This window comes from Myodes glareolus, chromosome 26 (assembly GCF_982192425.1).
Source record: "Myodes glareolus chromosome 26, mMyoGla1.1, whole genome shotgun sequence".
Classification (NCBI taxonomy): Eukaryota; Metazoa; Chordata; class Mammalia; order Rodentia; family Cricetidae; genus Myodes; species Myodes glareolus.
In genome coordinates, this window is record NC_142051.1 from 42,744,563 (window position 1) to 42,766,792 (window position 22,230).

Genomic DNA, 22,230 nt, shown 5'->3' on the forward strand with positions numbered 1-22,230 from the left:
GCACCAGGCACAGCAGAAGCCAGCGATAAGGCCCACAGATTCTGGAAGGATCTGTGGGTGGTCCCAACCTGAGTGTAGCACCTCACAGAGTCAGGACACGGGGGGGGGGGGGGGGGGGGGGGGGGGGGGAACTGGGACACGGGGCCGGGACACACAACGTGGGTTCCTGCTCCCAGGCTCCACCGGGTCTAGAACCAGCCAGGCTCCCACCTCTACACCAACCAGGATGGAAAGGCCACCCCCTACGCAGTGAAACACAGCCAACCCCCAAAAGCATGGGCAGAGACAGGGCCCAGCGCATTCGGCTTAGAAACAGCGTAAACCAGAAAAGGAGTTTCATGGTATGCAGTGTGTCTGCTCTCCCTTAGTGCCAGGAGAAGTTGGAAATCCGGGATCGTGTCCTGAAAGTCATCATTACCCGTCACCCACCGAAATAAATCGAAGCTTCCTAAAGCTGTGTCTTTAAAAATCTATTTAAAAGTACTCCAGTGAATTACAGGACTCAAAATCTCTTCGTGATTCATTTCTGAGCCTCCGAGTCTAAATCACACATTTAGACAATTTGCATCGCTTTATGCTGTTATACATACATGGTTCTGTATGTTCTTCAGAGACGTATCTAGTCAAAGTCTTTGCCCAGTTTCATGTTTAAAGGCTTGTCTGTTTGTTGCTGTGGTTTGGTTGTGTGGATTTTGCATTGAGACAGGGTCATGCTCTGTAGCCCAGACTAAGGAGTCTTGAACTCAATATGTGGCTGGCACAAACCTCACCACCTGGGGAGAGAGCAGCTCAGCTGAAGAGCTGCCCGGATCAGGTGGGTCTGTAGCTCTGCCTACTGGCTGTTTTCTTAATTGGTAACTGGTGCCAGAGGGTTCAGCTCAGTGTGGGCAGTTTCAGTCCCTAGGCAACGGGTCTGGGCCTTGTAGAGAAGAACCAAGCAAGTAAGTAAGGGTTTCCTCTTAGTCTCTGCCTTGTCCTCTCCTGATGATAGACTATAGCCTATAAACCAAACAAGCCCTTTCCTCTCTCACGTTGCACCAGGCCATGGTGTTCATTTACTACAACAAAGGAAAACAAATATCTTTCATTTGAATGAAACCTAATTACTCAGCTTCTGTTTTTGGCTGGTCTTGTATCCTGCTGCACTTTGGGTAATATCCCCCAGAAGCCCCTGTGTCAAAGGTGCAGTCCCCAGTCCATGATGCAACTGGGAGTTTTTTCTTCTTTTTTGTATTTTGAGACAGGGTTTCTCTGTGTAACAGCTCTGGCTGTCCTAGAACTTGCTCTGTAGACCAGGCTGGCCTTGAACTCACAGAGATCCGCCTGCCCCTGCCTCTCGAGTGCTGGAATTAAAGGTGTGGGCCACCATCTCCTGGGAAGCCCCAGCTCTTAAATGCACTCTTAGCTGAATTGTGGGATTTTACTCTGCACACACGTGTGTGGCCTTCAGTCAAAGACTCCGAAGCTTGCTCTCAAATTTCTGTAGTTCATTCTTCTGTGCCTCTCTCTACTGGAGCTACACCTAACTCTAAGCCTACTTGGCCTCTCAGAATTAAGGATCAATCCTTAATTCACAGGGCTGTAGGCATTCCCCCCAGCTTGTGGTCACAGGCTGGGTGTTAATTCCCTCCAGACAGAAAGACTTCATAAGGGGGTTGGGAATGTAGCCCGGTCTGTAGGCTGCTTGCCTATCCGGCATCAAGTCTTGGGCTCCACCCCCATCACTTCATAAACCAGGTGTGATAGCAGACACCTGTAATCCTGGTACTTGGGAGGTAGAAGCAGAAGGTCAGAAGTTCAAGGTCACCCTCAGCTATATGGTGAGTTCAAGGCCAGCCTGTGATTCTATCAATGGAAAAAGAAATTTTGTTCATATGGGACCCCTGGCACCTTTGCTTTCTTTCCTCAGGAACCCAATGGATCTGAAAATACTTGTTCATTATATTTTTTCTATTTTCTTATGTTTGTATGTGTGCACATATGTGCATGTATGTGCACATGTGCATGCGTGTGTAGAGACCAGAGGTGCATAATGAGTGCCTTCCTCAATTGCTTCTTACCTTATTTTTTGTAACAAGCATTCATGAACTTGGAGCTCGCGGATCGGCTGGAATGGAGCTCACTGGTTGGCTGGACTGGAGCTCACTGTTTGGCTGGATGGGATTGGCCATGAGGCACAGGATTCCCCCCCCCCCCCCCCCCGCGCCTCACTAGTCCCAAAATGACATCTGTGCATTGATTGACACACCCAGCTTTTTGTGTGTGTGTGGATGCTGGGCATCCAAACTCAGGACTTCGTATTTAAACAGCAAGTACTTGCTGAGCCAACTCCTCAGCCCGTGTTAGGTTTTTAACTGTGTGGGGTTAATTCTGGTCTAACTCACTGTCTAACAGTCAGGTGCAGAAATCTACTTGTGATGGAGATCTCAACACAGGTGGGATTATGTCATCAGCCCCATGTGCCATGGAGACACTGCAAATTCTGTGACACTTCTCTAGTTAATAATAATAATAATAATAAACGAGGAGATGAATTCTGCAGGATGGCTTGGAATAAGGTGCCAGCCACCACGTCTGAGGACCCAAGTTTGACACCCAGGGCCCACCGTATGGTAGAAGGCAACCGACTCTTGCGAGTTGTCTTCCAACCTCCACACATGTGCTGTGGCATGTGTATGTGCACACGCTAAAACAGAAATAATAAAATATAAAAAATTTAAAAATTGTACTGACGTTTTTGTAATGATTTCTCTCATTAAGGAAACTGCAGTGCAGATATGGGCATTACTCTAAAGAACTTCTTTTATTTTCATTTAATCTCAATCTCCTTTAAGATCCCGTTGCCAGGACGAGGGATGAGAGTGAGCCACTTCATGGCTCCTGTGGCCATGCTTCCTTATTGTCTCCAGGAAGCTAAGCATGCTCCTGTTGCCCTGGGAACAGACGTGTGTATCTCTGCCACTTAAATTTCTTTTCTGTAGCTGGAACCACGAGTGGCTGCACCTCGAAAATGGTTCAGTTTCTTCCTTCTTTTATTAGTAGGAAAATTGTGCATATTCCCGCCAGATAATTGAATATTTGGGCTTCCTTGTGTGCAGGTATTCCTCAGCCTGGATGACAGACCACGTGGAATTACAGTGTTACATTGTGGCACCTCGTGACATTTTGTAGGACTTTAAGATATCACTCCTGTGGGTTTGCTCTTCCCTTTCTTGACTTGATTTCTTTCTTTTTTAAAAAATCTTTTTCCTTAATCCTCTTCTAATTTTTATAAAAATTTCACTAATGACTGTGTTTTTTTAAGCCATAAATGACTAGATTTTGTTCGTGGTAGGGTGTTCTGGATGTGTGGAGGTCAGAGGGCAACATCAAATGTCTTTTTCATGGCTCTTCACCTTTGTGTGTGTGTGTGTGTGTTGTGGGAGTAACTTCCGCTGCCTCAACCAATAATCACTGAAGCAGGAGCCCACAGTGCAGCGGGGAGCAACTTCCGCTCCGTCAGCCAATAGCTGCTGAAATACCAGCCCACTGGGGCGTGGTATATTTCTCTCTTAAAAAGAGAAGCAGTTCCGGATAAGGCCCTCTTGGTTCCGGCTCTTGGTTCCGGTGCTCAGTCTCAGCTGCTGCTCCCGGCTCCTGCTCCAGCGACTAGGCTCCCTTCCTGACGGTTTATGGTGTATGTAAGTTTTACCCCCCGCCAAATAAATAACCCCTTAAAACATAACTGGTGTGGGATTGATTCGTTAATAATTGGCGCCCAGCGTTTGGTTTAAGAACCGCCCCACCCCCCCACCCCCAGCTCGGCCTCCCAGGATACACAGGTCCGGACAGTCTCTGCCGGCTTACTTTGCCCTGTTCGGCACGGATTTTTAAATTTCTCCTTGCAACGTGAGTCAAAGAGCTCACAGCGCAAGCTCCCTTTGAAGTTCCAGCAAGCTGTTTGAAACCCATAACTGATTAGGAGTGCTGAAAGCAGCTTGACCCTTAATCCCGGCACAGGGACACGGGGCCCAAAGCACTAGGCCTCTTTAGCAACAGCGCAGTGGTTGTGTCACGACCCTCTGCATCCGGTTGAACAGAGCAGCAGGGCCTTGTTTATTGCCTTGTTTTTTGGCCACTAGAAGCTCTCTGACCTTTTGTGATCTGTGGATTTAACCTCTGGATTTGAGTGTATATATTCTAGAGTTTACTTTCTCAATCAACACCACTGCCACGTGGATTCAGGTGCGCCCCACCTCCTACTGGCAGGCAACGGTCATTACAGGTAAGATTTTTCTTTTCGGTTGAAAATAAATACATACATACATACATACAAGTACAATTTCCTTTGATTGAAAATGTCGGAAAATATTACTATCCAAAAGTTCAATGGTTTTTTCAGTTGCGCTATGGAGGATATTCTGAAGGATGTCTCAGATATTCCTCTTACTTTGTTATTCCTGGGATCTGTTGCTTTTCTGGTGTTTGGCTATTTTATAAGAAAGATACAGTCCTTACAGACTGAATCTACAATGCTGAGGGCAGAGATTAAAACCTTAAGAACAATTCAGACTGATACCAACCTCCTCAAAAAAGAGTTTGGAGATTTCAAGGAGGAAACTAGATCAGAGTTTGGAGTTTTCAAGCAGGAGACTAGATCAGAGTTTGGAGTTCTCAAGGAGGAGAATAGATCTTTGTTTGATATGACTCGGTCAACTGGCCAAAATATCAAGAAGGTACAGTCTGATATTGCTTCTTTAGAAGGGAGCGTCACTGCCCTGGAGGAGGGGACAACCAAAATGACGCATAACCTCCAGTCCATGAATGTAAGTGCTGAAACATTAGCTGAGAGGATTATAACCATTGAATGTGAAAATCGGACTTTATCAAAAGGGTATGATAGATTAATTGACAGGATTTCCATACAAGAAGGCACAGTACATGCCATGAGGATTATGTCCAAGGAGGATATTGTGTCTCTGACGGACAAGCTCCATGCCTTAGAATCGTTAATGAAGGCTTTGGAGCATAATACTGGACAGGAGATTCAGGACTTACAGAAGGCAATGGTGAGCAGATTTAATAAGATTGAGGAAATCATAGACTCTGATGAACAGGAGCAAAAGGTAGAAAGGCAACCTTCACCTCAAAAAACTCTCAGTCTACATAGAGTTATACCTGCCTTTCCAGTAATAACATCAGAAAAGATAACTGGCTCCAAAAACCCTAAGGTCGTTAAAGAACATACATGGGAGCCTATACGTATGAATGATCTGAAAGAATTTAAACAAGCAATTGTGAATTATGGACTACATTCATCCTTTGTTAGGGAGATGTTAAAATCCTGGGCTCTGAGCAACAGGGCCACCCCTAAAGATTGGAACCAGCTCACATCAGCTGTCCTTGAGAACGGACCTTTATGGCATTTCAAATGCCTATTCAAACAAGAGGCCAGACTTTTACAACAACAAGAATCAGCGAAAGGAATTGAGGTTTCTCTAGATCAAATTCTAGGGGAAGGACCTTACTCTGATCCTCAGGAACAAGCTCTTTATGATGAAAACATTTTATCCATATGTGCTACAGCAGCTCTAAGGGCCTGGGACAGGGTTCAAGACTCAGGTCAGAGAGTAGAATCATATGTCAGGGTCAAAAAGGGTCAGAGAGAACCCTTTAGTGACTTTTTGCAACGACTAACTAAGGCTGTACAAATAGGGATACCTGATCCAGAAGCAAGAAATATAGTAATTGAGTCTTTGGCTTATGAGAATGCCAATGTAGAATGCAAAAGGATCCTGGGGCCTTTAAAGCTCAGATCAGCGCCTTTGGACGAATGGGTTTTACATACAATGAATGTTGATACATTTGATTATGGCAATGAAACATGGGTACAAGAAGCAATTTCCAAAGGTAAAAGGAGACATCAGATTACAAAATGCTTTCATTGTGGCAAAATGGGACACATGAAAAGGGACTGCAGACAATGGAAGTCCAGGAATAATGCCTCTTCTAGGAATAACAGGAATAGGAGGACTCAGCCTTCAGGTTTATGTAGGAGATGTGGAAAGGGCAGGCATTGGACGAATGAGTGTAGGTCAACAAGAGATAAACAGGGCAACCCGTTGCCATCGGGAAACTCAATAGGGGGCCTCTCGAAGGCCCCCATGGCAAATGTGGTCCAGTCATTTCCGATCACTGCAGAGAACATGCCTCTTCAGGGAAATTAGAATGCCCCATGCCTGCTGTTAAAAGCAATAACGGCCTGAAGGATGAGTTAAATGTGGTGAATGAATCAAGAAATCTAAGAGGACAAAGTAAACGAATATTCTGGCAGACTTCTATAAATGAACAAAGGCCACAGCTAAGAGTGTGTGTAAATGGCAAACTTATTACTGGCTTACTGGACACAGGTGCGGATGTAAGTATCATTACACCAGAGTCTTGGCATCCGCATTGGCCTCTTCAGGAGGTAGATATTCAGTTCTTAGGAATTGGAACCCTATCTCGAGTAAGACAAAGCACGAGATGGGTCAATTGTATAGGTCCAGACGGACAAATAGGAAAACTAAGGCCATATGTAGCAAATATTGCAGTGAATTTGTGGGGCCGTGACCTATTGCAGCAATGGAATACCCAAATTAACATTCCTGCTGCTTCCAGAGCCCATATTTCTGAGGACAATATTACAAGATATTACAGATGGCGGAAACCAGCCATTAGAGCTATACAAGAACACAACACAATTGATGGCTCTTCAGAGGTACCAACAGCCATGCCTCTACAATGGTTGACTGAGAAACCAATATGGACTAAACAGTGGCCTTTAGCTGAGGAAAAGTTACAGGCTTTAGAACAGCTGGTACAAGAGCAATTAGATGCTGGACATATAGAAGAATCTACCAGCCCTTGGAACTCTCCTGTGTTTGTTGTTAAGAAAAAATCTGGTAAATGGAGAATGGTGACAGATCTTAGAGCTATCAACAAGGTTATTCAACCTATGGGCCCTCTGCAATCTGGAATTCCTCTGCCCTCCCTGTTACCAAAGGGATGGCCTCTTATAGTTATTGATCTGAAAGATTGTTTCTTCACCATACCATTACAAGAAAAAGATAGAGAAAAGTTTGCCTTCACAGTGCCTACCTATAATAACTCTCAGCCTGCAAGGAGGTACCAGTGGACCGTCCTCCCACAGGGAATGTTGAACTCTCCCACCCTGTGCCAATATTTTGTAAGCCAACCATTGAAAATTATACGCAAACAATTTCCTAAGTCCATAATATACCACTATATGGATGATATCCTGATATCTGATCAAAACAAAGATACCTTAGAAAGGCTGTTTGAAGAAGTAAAACTAGTATTACCTAAATGGGGATTGCAAATTGCTCCTGAAAAAATTCAGAGAGGAGATTCTGTTAATTATTTAGGTTATAAAATAGGCTTACAAAGAATTAAGACTCAAAAGGCACAAATCAGGAGAGACCGGTTACGAACGCTTAACGACTTTCAAAGATTATTAGGAGACATTTCCAGTCTACGACCAGCTGTTGGGATAACACCTGATCTAATAATTCATTTAAACAAAACCTTAGATGGTGACAAAGATTTGAATAGTCCCAGAGAGTTAACAGCTGAAGCAGAAAAGGAACTGATGGTGGTTGAGGAAAAATTACAGGAGGCACATGTAGATAGGGTGGATCCAAATTTTAGTTGCGTTCTAGTTATATTGCCTTCCAGAATTTCTCCTACAGGAATTTTAATGCAGAGGGAAGATACTATTTTAGAATGGATTTTTTTACCACACAAACGAAGTAAAAAATTAAAAACTTATGTGGAAAAAGTCTCTGAATTGATTATAAAAGGAAAATTGAGACTTCGTCAATTAGCAGGTATAGACCCATCAGAAATTATAGTGCCTTTCACTGCTGATGAGATAAAAAAGTTGTGGGAAGACAATGAACCATGGCAAAGAGCTTGTGCTAATTTTTTGGGAGAAATCAATAACAATTACCCAAAAAGCAAGAGACTTAACTTTATAAAGAGAACTTCTTGGATCCTCCCTCGAATTGTCCGTGATGCTCCAATAACCGGAGCCCATACATTTTATACCGATGCTAATAAATCAGGGAAAGCAGGTTACAAATCAGAAGAATTGAGTAAAGTGGAACAAAGTCCTTATGATTCTGTCCAGAAAGCAGAATTATATGCCATCCTTATGGTGCTTAGGGATTTTAAAGAACCTCTTAATATAATTACTGACTCACAATATGCAGAAAGAGTTATTTTGCATATTGAAACTGCTGAATTTATACCTGATGATACAGAACTGACCTCATTGTTTATCCAGGTACAAGACATGATCAGAAACAGGCTCTGCCCTATGTATATAACGCATATCCGATCCCATACAGGTCTGCCAGGTCCTCTAGCACAAGGTAATGCAGATATTGATCAATTATTGATTGGTAGTGTGCTGGAGGCATCTGAATTTCATAAAAAACATCATGTCAATAGCAAAGGCTTGAAAAAAGAGTTTTCTATTACATGGCAACAAGCTAAGGAGATTGTAAAGAAATGCCCTACTTGCTCTTTTTATAACCAAACACCATTGCCTGCAGGGACTAATCCAAAGGGTATTAAAAGGAATGAAATTTGGCAGATGGATGTGTTTCACTTTCCAGAATTTGGCAAGTTAAAATATGTACATCACACCATTGACACTTATTCAGGCTTTCAGTGGGCAACCGCTTTAAGCTCAGAAAAAGCTGACTCAGTAATCACACATTTATTAGAAGTTATGGCCATTATGGGTATACCTGCACAAATAAAAACAGATAATGGTCCAGCTTATGTATCTAGGAAAATGAAATGATTTTTTGCTTATTATAATATTAAGCATGTTACAGGTATACCATACAATCCTACAGGTCAAGCCGTTATAGAAAGATCAAATCGTACTATAAAGGATATGCTAAACAAACAGAAAGGGACGAAAGATACCCCCAGAAATAGATTGCATAATGCTTTATTAACCTTGAATTTTCTTAATGCTAATGAGAAAGGAACAACAGCAGCAGAGAGGCATTGGATAATGGAAAAAACTTCTGAACTAAACCAACCTGTTTATTTCAAAGACGTGCTGACCTCTCAATGGAGGCCAGGAGATGTGCTGCGTTGGGGAAGGGGTTTTGCTCTTGTTTCCACAGGAGAAGAAAAATTGTGGATACCATCAAAATTAATAAAGGTTCGATTTGAAGAGGAGAAACCTCTTGGAAAGGAGAAATGACAGCTCATCCACAATGATGATATTCATAGTTGGTAAGAAAAACATATAGAATGGGGACAGGGTTCTGTTCTTATCTCCACAGGAAAACACTGATTTTTGAAAAGTTCAAGGGACCCTGGATATCTGAATACTGACAGATGGAAAATAATGGCACAATAAGGACTATCAAGAAAACTGAATAGGTTCTGTAAGTAAAATATACTAAATCATATATCTAAATTTATAGAGCTGGTTTTAGAGTTGGACTCTGGCTCAGTCCCTCTCTAATTCCAAGCCTGTTGTTAAAAGAAAAACCCAGAATTTCTGGAGTTTCTGTCTCATGTCAAGAGCCATGATATGGGACAGAAAGAAATATGAGTTTAGAAAACATTTTTACTTTTCTTCATATCTATCATACCTTTCAGTGAATATATCTATCATGTCTTTCATTGAATATATGTATGTCTGTATTTGTCTATATGATTAATATACGATTATATATTATTATAATCATATAATATATGATATTAATATATGATTAATATATATGATTAATGTTTAATTTTTCCACAATGAACAATAAGTTTTTCCTGCAGTGACATTTGAAGTTTCCAGGAAGAAGATGGGGCCCCATAACAACAACTCCACCTGGTTGATATGACATCATGATACTGATAGTGCTACTACAAGACCTGTTTTGAGTACCAGCTGCACAAGACGATGCCAACGTGGTTAGCTGAAATGATGCACATCTTGTACAACATTCTGGCCAGACCTCCACAAAATACTCAGAGACTATTTGCAATTTTAAAAGACATTGATCTTGAAATTTAACCATCATTTTACTTTCACAGGATCCCCCAGAAAGAACGTCGCCCCCATGACAGCTGGAAGTAATTCTAGAGAACGACGTCCCCTCTCCCAGTAAAGTTTGTCCTTGGGTTTAGGGACATCATTTAGGGGTTGGTTATAATTAGTATAGGGTTGAGGGTTGGGGGAGGAATTTTATAAGCGCAGGAATCAAAAAAAAAAAAAGAGGGATAATTGGATTATGGGATAATAGCTTTGTACTTGTGAGTTATTGTTTTTGACAAATATATTGGTATTGATTCTTATATATTGATACAAAGTTAAATTATGTTGACTATTTTATGCATACATGCTTCTACCTCTGTTTAAAACATTTTTATGTATTGACATATATATATTGTATTGATATATGTATATTTTACCATATTGCATTGTACACTTCTACCTCTGATTAAGATACTTATATATTGTTTATGTATTGATATATATATTTACCATATTGCAATGTATACTTGCACATTGTTTATATTTGGAGGTCATATTGTCCCCATTTATTGCACAGTTGTTTACTATTTCAGTCTTTAAGTTAGATAGATATTGAGAATAATATAGATCAATAGTCATCTAAGTTTGTCATTTATAATTAGACTAATCAGGTTCTTTAGATACATAGAGATTATATTCAGTATAGATAGATAATCTTCAACCTCTTCAAAGAGCTGTAAAAAATGGCCTTTAATCTAACTCAGAGTTCTGTGGTAGGGAGACACAATCCTTCCTGGCAACATTGATCTATTCCCGAGAGAATGTTGAGCACCAAAGACACTCCACCTGGAGCCTTTCTTCTTGGTAGAACTGGCCTTTGGGTAAAGAAATGCCCATACCTCAACTACTGACAGAGTTGCAGAGTATCCGTAAATGGATAAAACAGGACTGTCATATCCTGCCAAGACAGGATAAGATAGTTTTGAAAAGTACCTTGCCTTTGAAAATGGTATGTCAGTTACGTTAGGCCTTAGCCAAAGTTGGTTGCTTCAACGCTGCAAACGTGATTTTGGGTGTTTGCCCAGGTAGCCAGTTGTCTCTGTGATTTGTTACATGTTCTGGAAGTTTGATTGCACTTCCTAATTACTTAGGTAACATTATTTCCCTTCTCAGATCTTTGATGGGATTGAAGATTATATAAACGTAGTTACTTTCCTTTTATGACGTGGCCAAGTTATTTCTTATACAAGACTTAAGCTAGTTAGAATAGGATATTTGTATTTATTGTATATAATTGTGTAGGTTTGTACTTACTGTATATAATTTCGTAGTAGGCTTAGAACTCTCTTACTTAAACAAAAGGGGGAGGTGTTGTGGGAGTAACTTCCGCTGCCTCAACCAATAATCACTGAAGCAGGAGCCCACAGTGCAGCGGGGAGCGACTTCCGCTCCGTCAGCCAATAGCTGCTGAAATACCAGCCCACTGGGGCGTAGTATATTTCTCTCTTAAAAAGAGAAGCAGTTCCGGATAAGGCCCTCTTGGTTCCGGCTCTTGGTTCCGGTGCTCGGTCTCAGCTGCTGCTCCCGGCTCCTGCTCCAGCGACTAGGCTCCCTTCCTGACGGTTTATGGTGTATGTAAGTTTTACCCCCCGCCAAATAAATAACCCCTTAAAACATAACTGGTGTGGGATTGATTCGTTAATATGTGTGTGTGTGTGTGTGTGTGTGTGTGTGTGTGTGTGAAGGTCTCTCTCTGAACAGGGAGCTAACCAGTTCACAAGGCTAGCTGAGCTGACTGGTGAGTCCCAGGGAGTCTCTTGGCTCTTTCTCCCTAACTCAAATTTCTGGCACCTCCTTGCCACCTTATCTAGCTTTTTCCTTGGGGCTCAGAGCTCAGACCCTCATGCTGTGGCAAGCATTTCTCTGCGTTTCCAGCTCCCAGATTTTGTTCTTATTGTCTCTACCCAAGGATGTCACTCTCCCTGCCCCCTCTCACACTGATATTTGTGCTTTCATCATGATCTAAATACAGTTTTAAACACAGCTCTGGCCTACTTCCCTTCTGTATTGGCACGGGATCTACAGGACATCACCGGGTCTGTGTTGTATGTCACAGGATCTACAGGACATCACCAGGTCTGTGCTGTATGTCACAGGATCTACAGGACATCACCAGGTATCTTCCCCCTTTTCAACACGTGCAGACCATGACTGTGTGGTTGCCACCATCTTCTTCTGATCTAGTCCTGTTCCTGGCACACAGATGTATGCAGTTATTCAGAGACTGAAATGTAGCTCAGCTGGTAAAATGGTTTCCTAGCGTTGCACAAAGCTCTGGTTTCTCCCCCAGCACTGCATACACTAGACCTGCTGGTACACAGCTGTGGTCCCAGCCCTGGCGAACTGAGGGCAAGGGCATCAACAGTTAAAGGTCATCTTCCGCTACATAGTGAGGTTTAGCCCATCCTGCATTACATGAGACAGTATGTCTCAAAAAAGAAATCATTGAGAGCCTGCAGGGAAATCTACAGAGGCCAGATATGTGGATTAACCCAAAACCCCAACTCTTTTGAGAATTTGTGTTGTAGCTTTTCGTGTTTTATACAATGATTTATAAACATTTACATTCCCTTGCTGACCACACCTCTGAGAATGTTCTAGAAAATTTCTGTTTCAGGAGAGCTTCCATCCGATTCAGACTCCGACTGCCATCCTTCCCCATCAACGATCTCACAGCTGTGGGATCTAGGACCTGTGAATTCAGTAGCTTTGTGTTTGGCCTGGGTTGAAGGTCAGCCCAGCCCTTAAATGTCAACCTGGCCAGCCCTGGGGAATGCTGTCTGGCCTTTCTTTGTCCCTCTTGTTCTCTGTCACTGGAATTTATTTTGTTCTCACATCTCAATGCTTCCTTTCTCCTCAGATCCTCCCAGTATCGACCCAAGTCACCTTTCTTTGATTGCGGCTCCTGGGTGTGTCATTCTCTGCCCCACCAGCTTGCCACGCAGGTCAGAATATTGATCTTCAGTGACTTCCAATAACCCTGGCCTTCCCATGGGAAGGACAGTGGCAGCTTACTCTATTCTGCCCATTGAGTTCCTGACAGGAGAACCAAGGCCTGTCCATTTTTCTTGCATGACAGTCCTTCCTCTATGACTTGCCCTTGGCATGGGCCAACCTTCCACTCAGCGGAGTGGCTCGGAACTGCCAAACACTGGGTGTGGGAAGGAGGGCCTGCTTGTTCATCCCGGCCGCCCAGCTAGCTTATCCCCGAAATAACCACACAGAAACTGTATTAATTAAATCACTGCTTGGCCCACTAGCTCTAATTTCTTATTGGCTAACTCTTACATATTAATTTAACCCATTTCTTTTAATCTGTGTATCACCATGAAGTCGTGACCTACCAGCAAAGTTCCAGGACGTCCATCTCCAGCCGTAGATCCATGGTGTCTCTCTAACTCTGCCTTTCTTCCTCCCAGCATTCAGTTCTGTCTTCCCCACCTACCTAAGCTCTGCCCTACCAACAGGCCAAGGAAGTTTCTTTATTCATTAACCAAGAAAAACAACACACAGACAGAGGACCTCCCACACTAACTGGGGTCAAACCAAGTCCTCTGTAGAAGTGATATCTGCTGGAGGAGACACGCCCGGGTCCGCACTGATGTTTAGTGGTGGCAGAAAGAAACTGAGGAGGTGTGGTACCTTCTTGTCCCTTCAGCCCATCACCACAGAAGACCCAAAGACCAAGCAGTGAGTCCCAGAGCTGACCGCTTGCTTCGGTTCCAACTTCTCCAGGTGGAAGCCAACGCCTCGCCTCAGGACCGCCCTGTGTTTGTGAGCCCGAGTTTGATGTTTACTAAACACTCTCCGGTCGTGATAGGAACCACCCCATCTTCATCTTTCACACTAAGCCAAACCTCATCCCGATGCTTCTGGAAGGATCTATGCAAATCTGGGCAGAACTGGTTAACTTTTAGGGGGAAAAATCTATTTACACTTGGGGAATGGGAAGAAGCCAGGAATGAAGTGCTTTGGGTTTCAGAACTACACATATGGGCTTCTTTTTATTTATTAACAGCTTTTATGTATTTTCAATATTATCCCTGAAAACAGCTGCTTCTCTGAGTTCCCTTTCACACCTGCCTGTCACTTCGTATTTCCATGTGTTAATTTACAGATCTGAGCTACACACGATAAGAGCAGAGCCCAAGGTGATTTTCCTGGATTTGGAATTTTGCTTCCAAGTGCAAGGATTGCTTAGAGACCCGGCACATGCAGCCAGGCTTCCGCTGCCGGCTTCCTCTTCACCCCTAAGTACTATTTTTGACATGTTAATACTGACACTGTGTTTGCCAAACTGATAGTAGTTATATTTATGTGCTTTTTCCTCCCCTAAATCGCAAAACTCTGAAGGGAACCCTTCCTAACATCCATTAGTTTATACTTTGTAGGATGCAAATAAGCAATGCTTAGTTCAATGGGAAAAGCATCATTATCCTTATTGCCCAAAACTCTTTAGGAACTGTGAAATGTTTTTATTGGGCTAGGGGTGCAATCAGCTGGCAGAGCGCTCACCTAGCATGCTGGAAGCCCAAGGCTCACTCCCTAGCATGTTCTAAACCACACCTGTATTCTCAGCGCTTAGGAGGTGGAGGCAGCAGGCTCTGATGGGCAAGGTTATTCTCCGGTATATTGAGTTTGACACCAGTCTGGGCCTTGACAAATTAAACAAGTAAATGAATAAAGTTTCCCATCATCCTGGCACTGGAGACGAAGCCACAGACTCTGATGCAGAAGGAAAGGGGGGGCAGGAAAGAAAGCCCGGAGCGTTCTCTGCAGGTCCCCGCAGACAAGCAGCCCTCTAGGTTGTCGGATGCCAAGAGAACGAACTCATTCCCCACCGGCAGTACTTGAATCAGGCAGTTTCTTGAGCAGCAAGTAGACAAGTGGTCTGGGGCTCATCACACCAGAAGCCATTACTGTTCCTGTTTCAGAGTGAAGATACAGGGGTTACTAGACTACAGCCTTGCTGTAGGGAAGAGCAGAGCCCAGCCCAGCTGGCACGGCTTCCTTCCTGCTGGCCCACGTGAGACCTTTCGGTGTTTGTTCAGGGACTGACATGGTTAGGTGTGGATCTATTGGAAGTGATGGGGGTGGTCTGAGCAAATCTTTATTGAGCAGGCTCATCCACTCACTCTTGTCATGGGAAACTGTTTTGTTTTCTTTTCTTTAGATTTATTTATTTATGTATTTTATGTACGTGAGTGTTTTGTCTGCATGTACATCAGCACGCCAGATGAGAGTATTGGATCCCACGGGACTACGGTAATAGACACTGTGAGCCACTTTGTGGGTACTGGGGTTTGATCTCAGGACCTCTGGAAGAGCAGCAGGTGATCTTAACTGCTGAGACATCTCTCCAGCCCTGGGAAGCGATTTCTTAAGACTCTGGTGAACACAGAGACGAATAAGCAGGAGTGTCCATACCTGTCCATCAGTCGGCCTCGAAGAATGTAAGAGCAAGGTATGGTACCCTAGCCCACTTTCTGCTGCTATACCAGAGTGCCAGAGACTGGATATTTACAAAGAGTAAGTCGTTTGGTTCCTGGTTCCAGAGGCTGTGAAGTCACTAGGGTGGTACCAGCTTCTGAGAAAGGCCTTCTTGCTACCATAACATGGAGGAAGGGAAGCAGACTCGTGATAAAGGGAAAATGAGAACACCTCACCCTCTTACCAGGCACCCACATGATTATTAAAGACAGCAACCCGTTGGTGACAGCAAAGCCTCGGTGCCCAAGCATCCTTCCTAGGTCCTGCCCAGAGTGTCCCCGTGGCAGTCCGATTTCAACACGAGCTTGCTAGGGGAGAAGGTACATTCACACCACGGCACCCTGTACGGACTGAGCTTAGGGTCACACATAGACAAGGTTGTCTCGCTGCTGACCCTGGGCAGCTGGTGTGGGAATGGGCCTCGTAATCAACACATCTACCAGGTGGAGTCAAAGGATGTTCCCTCTAGGAACATCCAACTGCTGTATTAATAATTTAATTCTTCACCACTGACCAACGATGGTCATGTGTGGCTCCTGAATGGAGCCCCCAGATATTCAGAAAGCCATCTGGAGCAAAACAAAACGCACAGACCAAAGAGGAAAACAATAAACCCAGAGGAAACAGAGAACATGAAAACAGAACAGCCAAGAGGTGAGCAGGAATATTGTTTACATAAAACTTGAGGTGCCAAAAACAAGATAATAAAAGAGGTTCTAGAAAATTAACAATAACTTAACCTACTCAGATTCAGCAAAAGAATAGGGAGATAAAATTGAAGAAAACGCACAGAAAGAATATTTAAAATCACAAAGAGAAGAGAGGGAGGTGAGGGAGGTGGCTCATCTACCCGGGAGGCGCAATACCCAGCTGACTGGGACCCCGAGAACTTAAAATAACGAGCAGGAAGCAATCAAAAGACCCTAGGAGCTTTCCCAGAAGTAAAAGAGGGATCTTTCTGTTCAACGCTGTGAACTGAAATCACCCACAAGAGGCTCATCACCGCAAAACTTCATGGTGCTAGAATCCAGCTCCCAGCAGAAGTAAGGACAAGTGGGTAGAGCTCTTGATCACGGGGGAGGGTGGGTGCTAAAAACTGCAACAGGATGAGCGGTCTTCCGGCACCTGAGCCACTGAGCTGAACCTCTCCTCTGCCTGGAAACCCATCGGCAGCCCAATGACAAAAGGCAGTGACGGAGAGCAGGGTCCAGGAGACGCTGGAGGTGCCGAGGACGGAAAGGGGCAGCATCTGCGGGTTTGACTACAAGGAGAATGGAAAACGGGTACAGCGAGCCCAGTGAGCATGGACGTGCCCCGTGGTTACAGGATACGTGGTACAGGTTCTCTCTTGCAGGATCCTTCAGCCTCAGTAGAGGTCAGCTGTGGCCACAGGGCAGGTGCCGATGGATGTCCTGGAAAAGCACTGGCTTCCCTCCCATCCACCTCAGATGGGGCTTTCGTCTCCAAGCTGGAACCTGAGAAACACCCTCTAAAGAATCCAAGGAGGCCTGAGATACAGCCCAGTCAAGTAGAGTGGTTGCTTTGCAGGCATCAAGGTCTGGGTTCGATTCCCAAGCAGGGCATAAAAATCAGGTGAGGAGCTGCATGCCTGCAGTCCCAGCTCTCAAAAAGTGGAACCCAAAGGGTCAGGAGTTCAAGGCCATCCTTAGATACATAGCAAGTTCTCAGCCAATCTAGGGTACAGGAGACCCTATCAAAAAAAAAGAAAAAAATATTCAAAGCAAATAACAAAAATAAAAGGAGTCAAACTATGATTTAGGGCAACTTCGGTGATGATATGAACTCAATCTACTGCCTGTTTCCACCCCAGACACGTTCTGTGATGCCGCCATTAATGCTCCAGCAGCTGCCACGCCAAACAAGAGAGCGGAGCGGAGCACAGGGGGAAGGGGTATATGGTAGGCTGTCGTTCAAGGGAAAGGCCAGGAAAAACACAAAATCAAACCAATCACCTGAAAGAATGAGGCCCAGCATCTCAGCACTGAATATAAGCGGGTTCACCCACGGTGACGTCATCTAAAGGAACACAAAGGAGAAGGAGCTAGGGCTAGAGGAAACAGTGAATCCTGCACAATAGTCTTGCTTTCAGCTGCAGGGGCTCAGTGCCCCCTCACTGTATTTACTCAGTTTTCCAATGACCACCGAAAGACCTGTGTGAGCTGAGGTGGTGCAGACATGGCAGTGAGCCAAGCAAACAAGGCCCCTTCCGTAAGGAAAGCATCCGGGAAAAGAAGCCGCAAGTGCAAAGGGTCTGGGGTCGGAACCGGCCTTGGACACAAGGGATGCTGCGGGTACCATTCCCTGCGAGCGCAGGGGCCCTGGACTGTATACGGGGTGAGAGGTGAACGGAATAGTGAGCATGCGCACATTCTCTCTCGGCTCTGACTGGATGTGAGCAGCTGTTTCAAGTCTCTGCTGCCTGATTTCCCTGCAGTGATGGGCTATCCTGTGGAAGTTGGGAGCTGAATTTACCCTTTCTTTCTTAAGGCTGCCTTTGCCAGGGTGTCTTACCACAGCAGCAGGAACGAAAGACACTGGTGGAAGAATCAACGCGTACATTCGGGTTACAGGGAGCTGGAAATGCAATCTTAAAATGTTGTGACGGGCCAAAGGAATCAGTGTCATGAGGAACTATCACGTGGAGACAACGTTCGGAATCGATGTTGAGGATCTATAAATGACAGCTGCCCGTCACAGTGTGGACGCAAGCGACAGAGCAGAAGGCAGAGACCATAAATCTACCTGAATCTACCTACAAATCTACCTGAAAACCACAAAGACATATGAATCGATAGTGTGCTCGCTCATTAAAAACTTCAAAGGACTAATGAAGACAGAAACAGAGATTGTGAAGTTTTGAAAACTAAAGACACAAAGGCAGAAATTAATAAACGGTGAGCTGGGTGAGAAATGGGTGACAAAATCTCCCAGAACATAAAATGAAAAGGCAGAGGAATGAAAAATCTGAAGGGAGCCTGGTGGTGGTGGCGCATGCCTTTAATCCCAGTGCTCAGGAGGCAGAGGCAGGTGAATCTCCGTGAGTTTGAGGCCACCCTGGTCTACAGAGTGAGTTTCAAGACAGACTTTAAAGATACAGAGAAACCCTGTCTTGAAAACACACACACACACACACACACACACACACACACACACACACAAAAGCTGAAGAGAAAAAAGACTAGAAGCACACATACGGTGAATCAAAGAAAAATGGAATTTAATTGAGCCATTCCAGACTAAGAAAGAGAAAGGGGGAGGCATCTAATTCTTTACAATTTTTTTTTTTAAAATTCTAGATCGAAAGGACGCTATTCTAACAGTCTTGTAAATTCCACATTTGAGGAGCATGAAATGACTCAGAGAGCTTAGAATTAAGAAATTTCGGAACACTCAGGATGAAGGACGATTTAAAAAATTAGCTCCCCTTTTATGGGGCTCATCATTCAACAGCTGCTTCAGGCACATGACACGCATTAGTTAATTTAAACTTCACAATAGGGGCAGGAGAGACGACTTACCCTTTAAGAGCATTTCCTGCTGTTATAGAGAGCGGAGTTTGGTTCCCATCAACTACAGGCAGCTCACAACCACCTGTAGCTTCTGCTGGGGGGCATTTAACGCCTTCTTGTTGGCCTTGTAGACATCTACCCTCATGTGACAGGTACAGACAGACAGACAGACAGACACACCCACATACACACAAATACAAACTTTTTTAAAAAGAAGGTCTTTAAGCTTTGAAATATTTTTAAGAATTACCTACTATTAGCATTTTTTCCCAAATAGAAATGAGGAACCTATCATCTGGTTTCTGGAAAAATGGGATTCAAACCCTAAAGTCTGCCAGATTACCTTAATCACCACCTCCTTTTAGAAAGCTTTTAGAAATGCTTCCAGAGTTATGATGGAATAAAAAGGGTTTTAATGCAAAATTAACTTAAATATGAATCAAGTGTTAGAGATCAGAACACATTTTCACATGTGCAAAAACTTAGTGCAAAAGCACAGATAAGTGAAAATCCATTTTCAGATGTGCAAAACCATAACTGGATTGGCATTTTAAACACGCCCCAAGAATCTGAAGCTGTGTGTTAATGTGTAGGATTAGCAACAAAGTTAGGCATCACAAGTGAATTAATGAGGCCACAAGTGGGAACACAATTTTCTCTCCATACTGTCTGAGTTTTCATCCCCAAAAGCAATGTGAAGTAATGATTGTTAAAAAGAAAGAAAGGAAGAAAGAAAAAGAATTGCAGAGGAGGGTCACACACGTGGAGGGCACAGGGGAGAGGGCTCTCTCCTTTCTTCCACCGTGTGGGTTCTGGAGATTGAATTCAGGTCTTCAGCCTTGATGGCAGGCACTTTTACCCACTGAGCCATCTTACCAAGCCATGCTGTGAAATGATTGAGAAATAGAGATCTTTGATAAAAAAAAAAAAAAAAAAAGGTTGGAGCTAATTGGCACTGCAGCTCTGTAGAAGGCACATCCGTGGCCGTCCTCCTTAGGCACAGCCGTGGTCGCCCTCCTTAGGACTTAGCAGACTGTGCCATTTTAGCTAACTATATTTTCCATCGTTAATTTTTTTAAAAGATCTATTTATTTATTATGTACACAGTGTTCAGCCTCCATGTATCCCTGTACACCAGAAGAGGGCACCAGATCTCATTACATATGGCTGTGAGCCACCATGTGGTTGCTGGGAATTGAACTCAGGACCTCTGAAAGAGTAGTCAGTGCTCTTAACCTCTGAACCATCTCTCCAGCCCGTCCATTGTTAATTTTGATTGCCAGTTTGATGGGATCTGGAATCAACTGAGAGGCATGACTCTGGGTGGATCTGTAAGGGCATTTCCAGAAAGGAGGAGAGGAGAAGGCCCTCCCTGGAGTGGGCAGCACCCACTGGCAGGTGTGGACCAGACCTAAAAAGGTCTGAGAAAGAAACAGGGTTACCTGCAGGCTTGCTTCTTGTTGGTGAGGGCAGCTGCCCCAAGGTGCTGCCATTCTCCGCCCCCACTTCTACAGCCGTCCAGCATGGACTGCAGACCACCGAAGACCAGCGACTCTGTGGAAATCTTCCAGGCCTTCGACACCAGGTTGGGACTGCTGAGGGATCCCTTCAGACAGCAAGCGCTGGGTTCTCAGTCTCCCCAATGTGCAGATGACCACTGTTGGACTTTGCAGGCTATTCTATTGTGTAAGCCATTCTAGTAAACCCCCTTGGCAAGAGATAGTCCTTCTATTGGCTCTGTTCCTGCAGAAAACCCTGCATAATCCCTTCCTCTTGGCCAAGACAGATATAATGCCTGTTGCTTTGCCAGCTGTGGATTTGGCCCAGGGAGGGCTGCAGTTGGTAGCTGATAGCACTTCCAAAGAGACCAAAAGCTGGCATCGCAGGAACCAGGCTGAGAAACTGAGAAGGGACTGGGGTGGGAGCTGGGTCTTCAGCTCAGGGACAGAATACCTCTGGCCTCTGGGTGACTCACACCTTTGGGCCCCATGGACATTGTGCCTTGAGAGTGGAGATCTGGGCCATCAGGGACGGCCCTGGTTCCAGCATCAGTCACCTCCCTCTCCAAATGGGGTCCTGAGCTTTGCATGCAAACAGAAGGGATCCTGAGCTACAAAGCCAAGAAAACCCTAGCTGAAGTGAGATGAGGCCCCCAAACTCTTAAAAATAATTTAACAAAGAGCCGGGGGCTCTGGATTGAGCAAACCAGGCAATGAGGAGAAGCTGGAAGAGTGGCTGTACAGACAGTTGTCAGCTTGGGACTTTATTTGCACCCGTGTTGGTGAGGTGTGAGGAAGCTTATTTTCGTTTGTCTGGGTATAGAATTCTCATCAGTGTAGCCAATGTGCTCTATCCCAACTTGGTTTGAGATGCTAAATCATTCCAGTCTGCACATCCCATCCACGTCACCATTCTCATCATTGGGTGATCTCACCTTGGAGGGGTGTGTAGACAACAGCAGCAACAGCAATAGTAGCAGCAGCAACAGTAGCAGCAGCAGCAACCGCAGCAGCAACAACAGCAACAGCAGCAGCAGCAGCAATAGTAGCAACAACAGCAACGGTAGCAACAGCAGCAGCAACAGTAGCAGCAGCAGATTTGAAAACACTTGGAAGTGCAGGCTTATTCTAGACCTGCAAAACTAGCATCTTCCCCCAGCAAAGGCTCCATGTGGTTGATCTGCACATTCATTTGAGGAAGCTTGGCGTGTGTGTGTGTGTGTGTGTACATGCACATGCGTGTGCATGTTGTCCCCTTGCAGAGTATCATAGGGCTCCAGACCCTTCTCTCTCTCTCTGGTAACCTAGCCCTGATGTAACCAGTTTCATTCTGCCACACACTCCATCCATCCATCATTACTTGTTCCTTTGCCTTGGAACCAGCGTATTATGGACTAGGACCTTTGAAAGCACGAGCTAACATAAACCCGTTCTCTTTATACGTTGATTAGTTTAGACCCTTGTTACTATAATGGAAACTGATTGACCCACCACGGCAGTGACAGCCTTCCTGACAGGTTCCAACAGTCATCTGTTTCTCCCTACTGGAGCTTATCGACCTTAAGGTTTTTTTTTCCTCGCTCAGTAAACAGCACTTAGGCCAGTGTTGACA

General features: G+C 44.5%; 1 long non-coding RNA gene across 1 annotated transcript; it reads right to left on the reverse strand.

Moving 5' to 3' along the window:
• Nucleotides 1-11,749: 11,749 nt before the first annotated feature.
• Nucleotides 11,750-13,525, reverse strand: LOC148117791 (uncharacterized). Its single transcript, XR_015736754.1, has 3 exons — nucleotides 13,444-13,525; nucleotides 12,684-12,791; nucleotides 11,750-12,291 (listed from the first exon to the last, which is right to left on the reverse strand). It is a non-coding gene; the product is annotated as an uncharacterized LOC148117791 (long non-coding RNA).
• Between the last annotated feature and the right edge of the window lie 8,705 nt (nucleotides 13,526-22,230).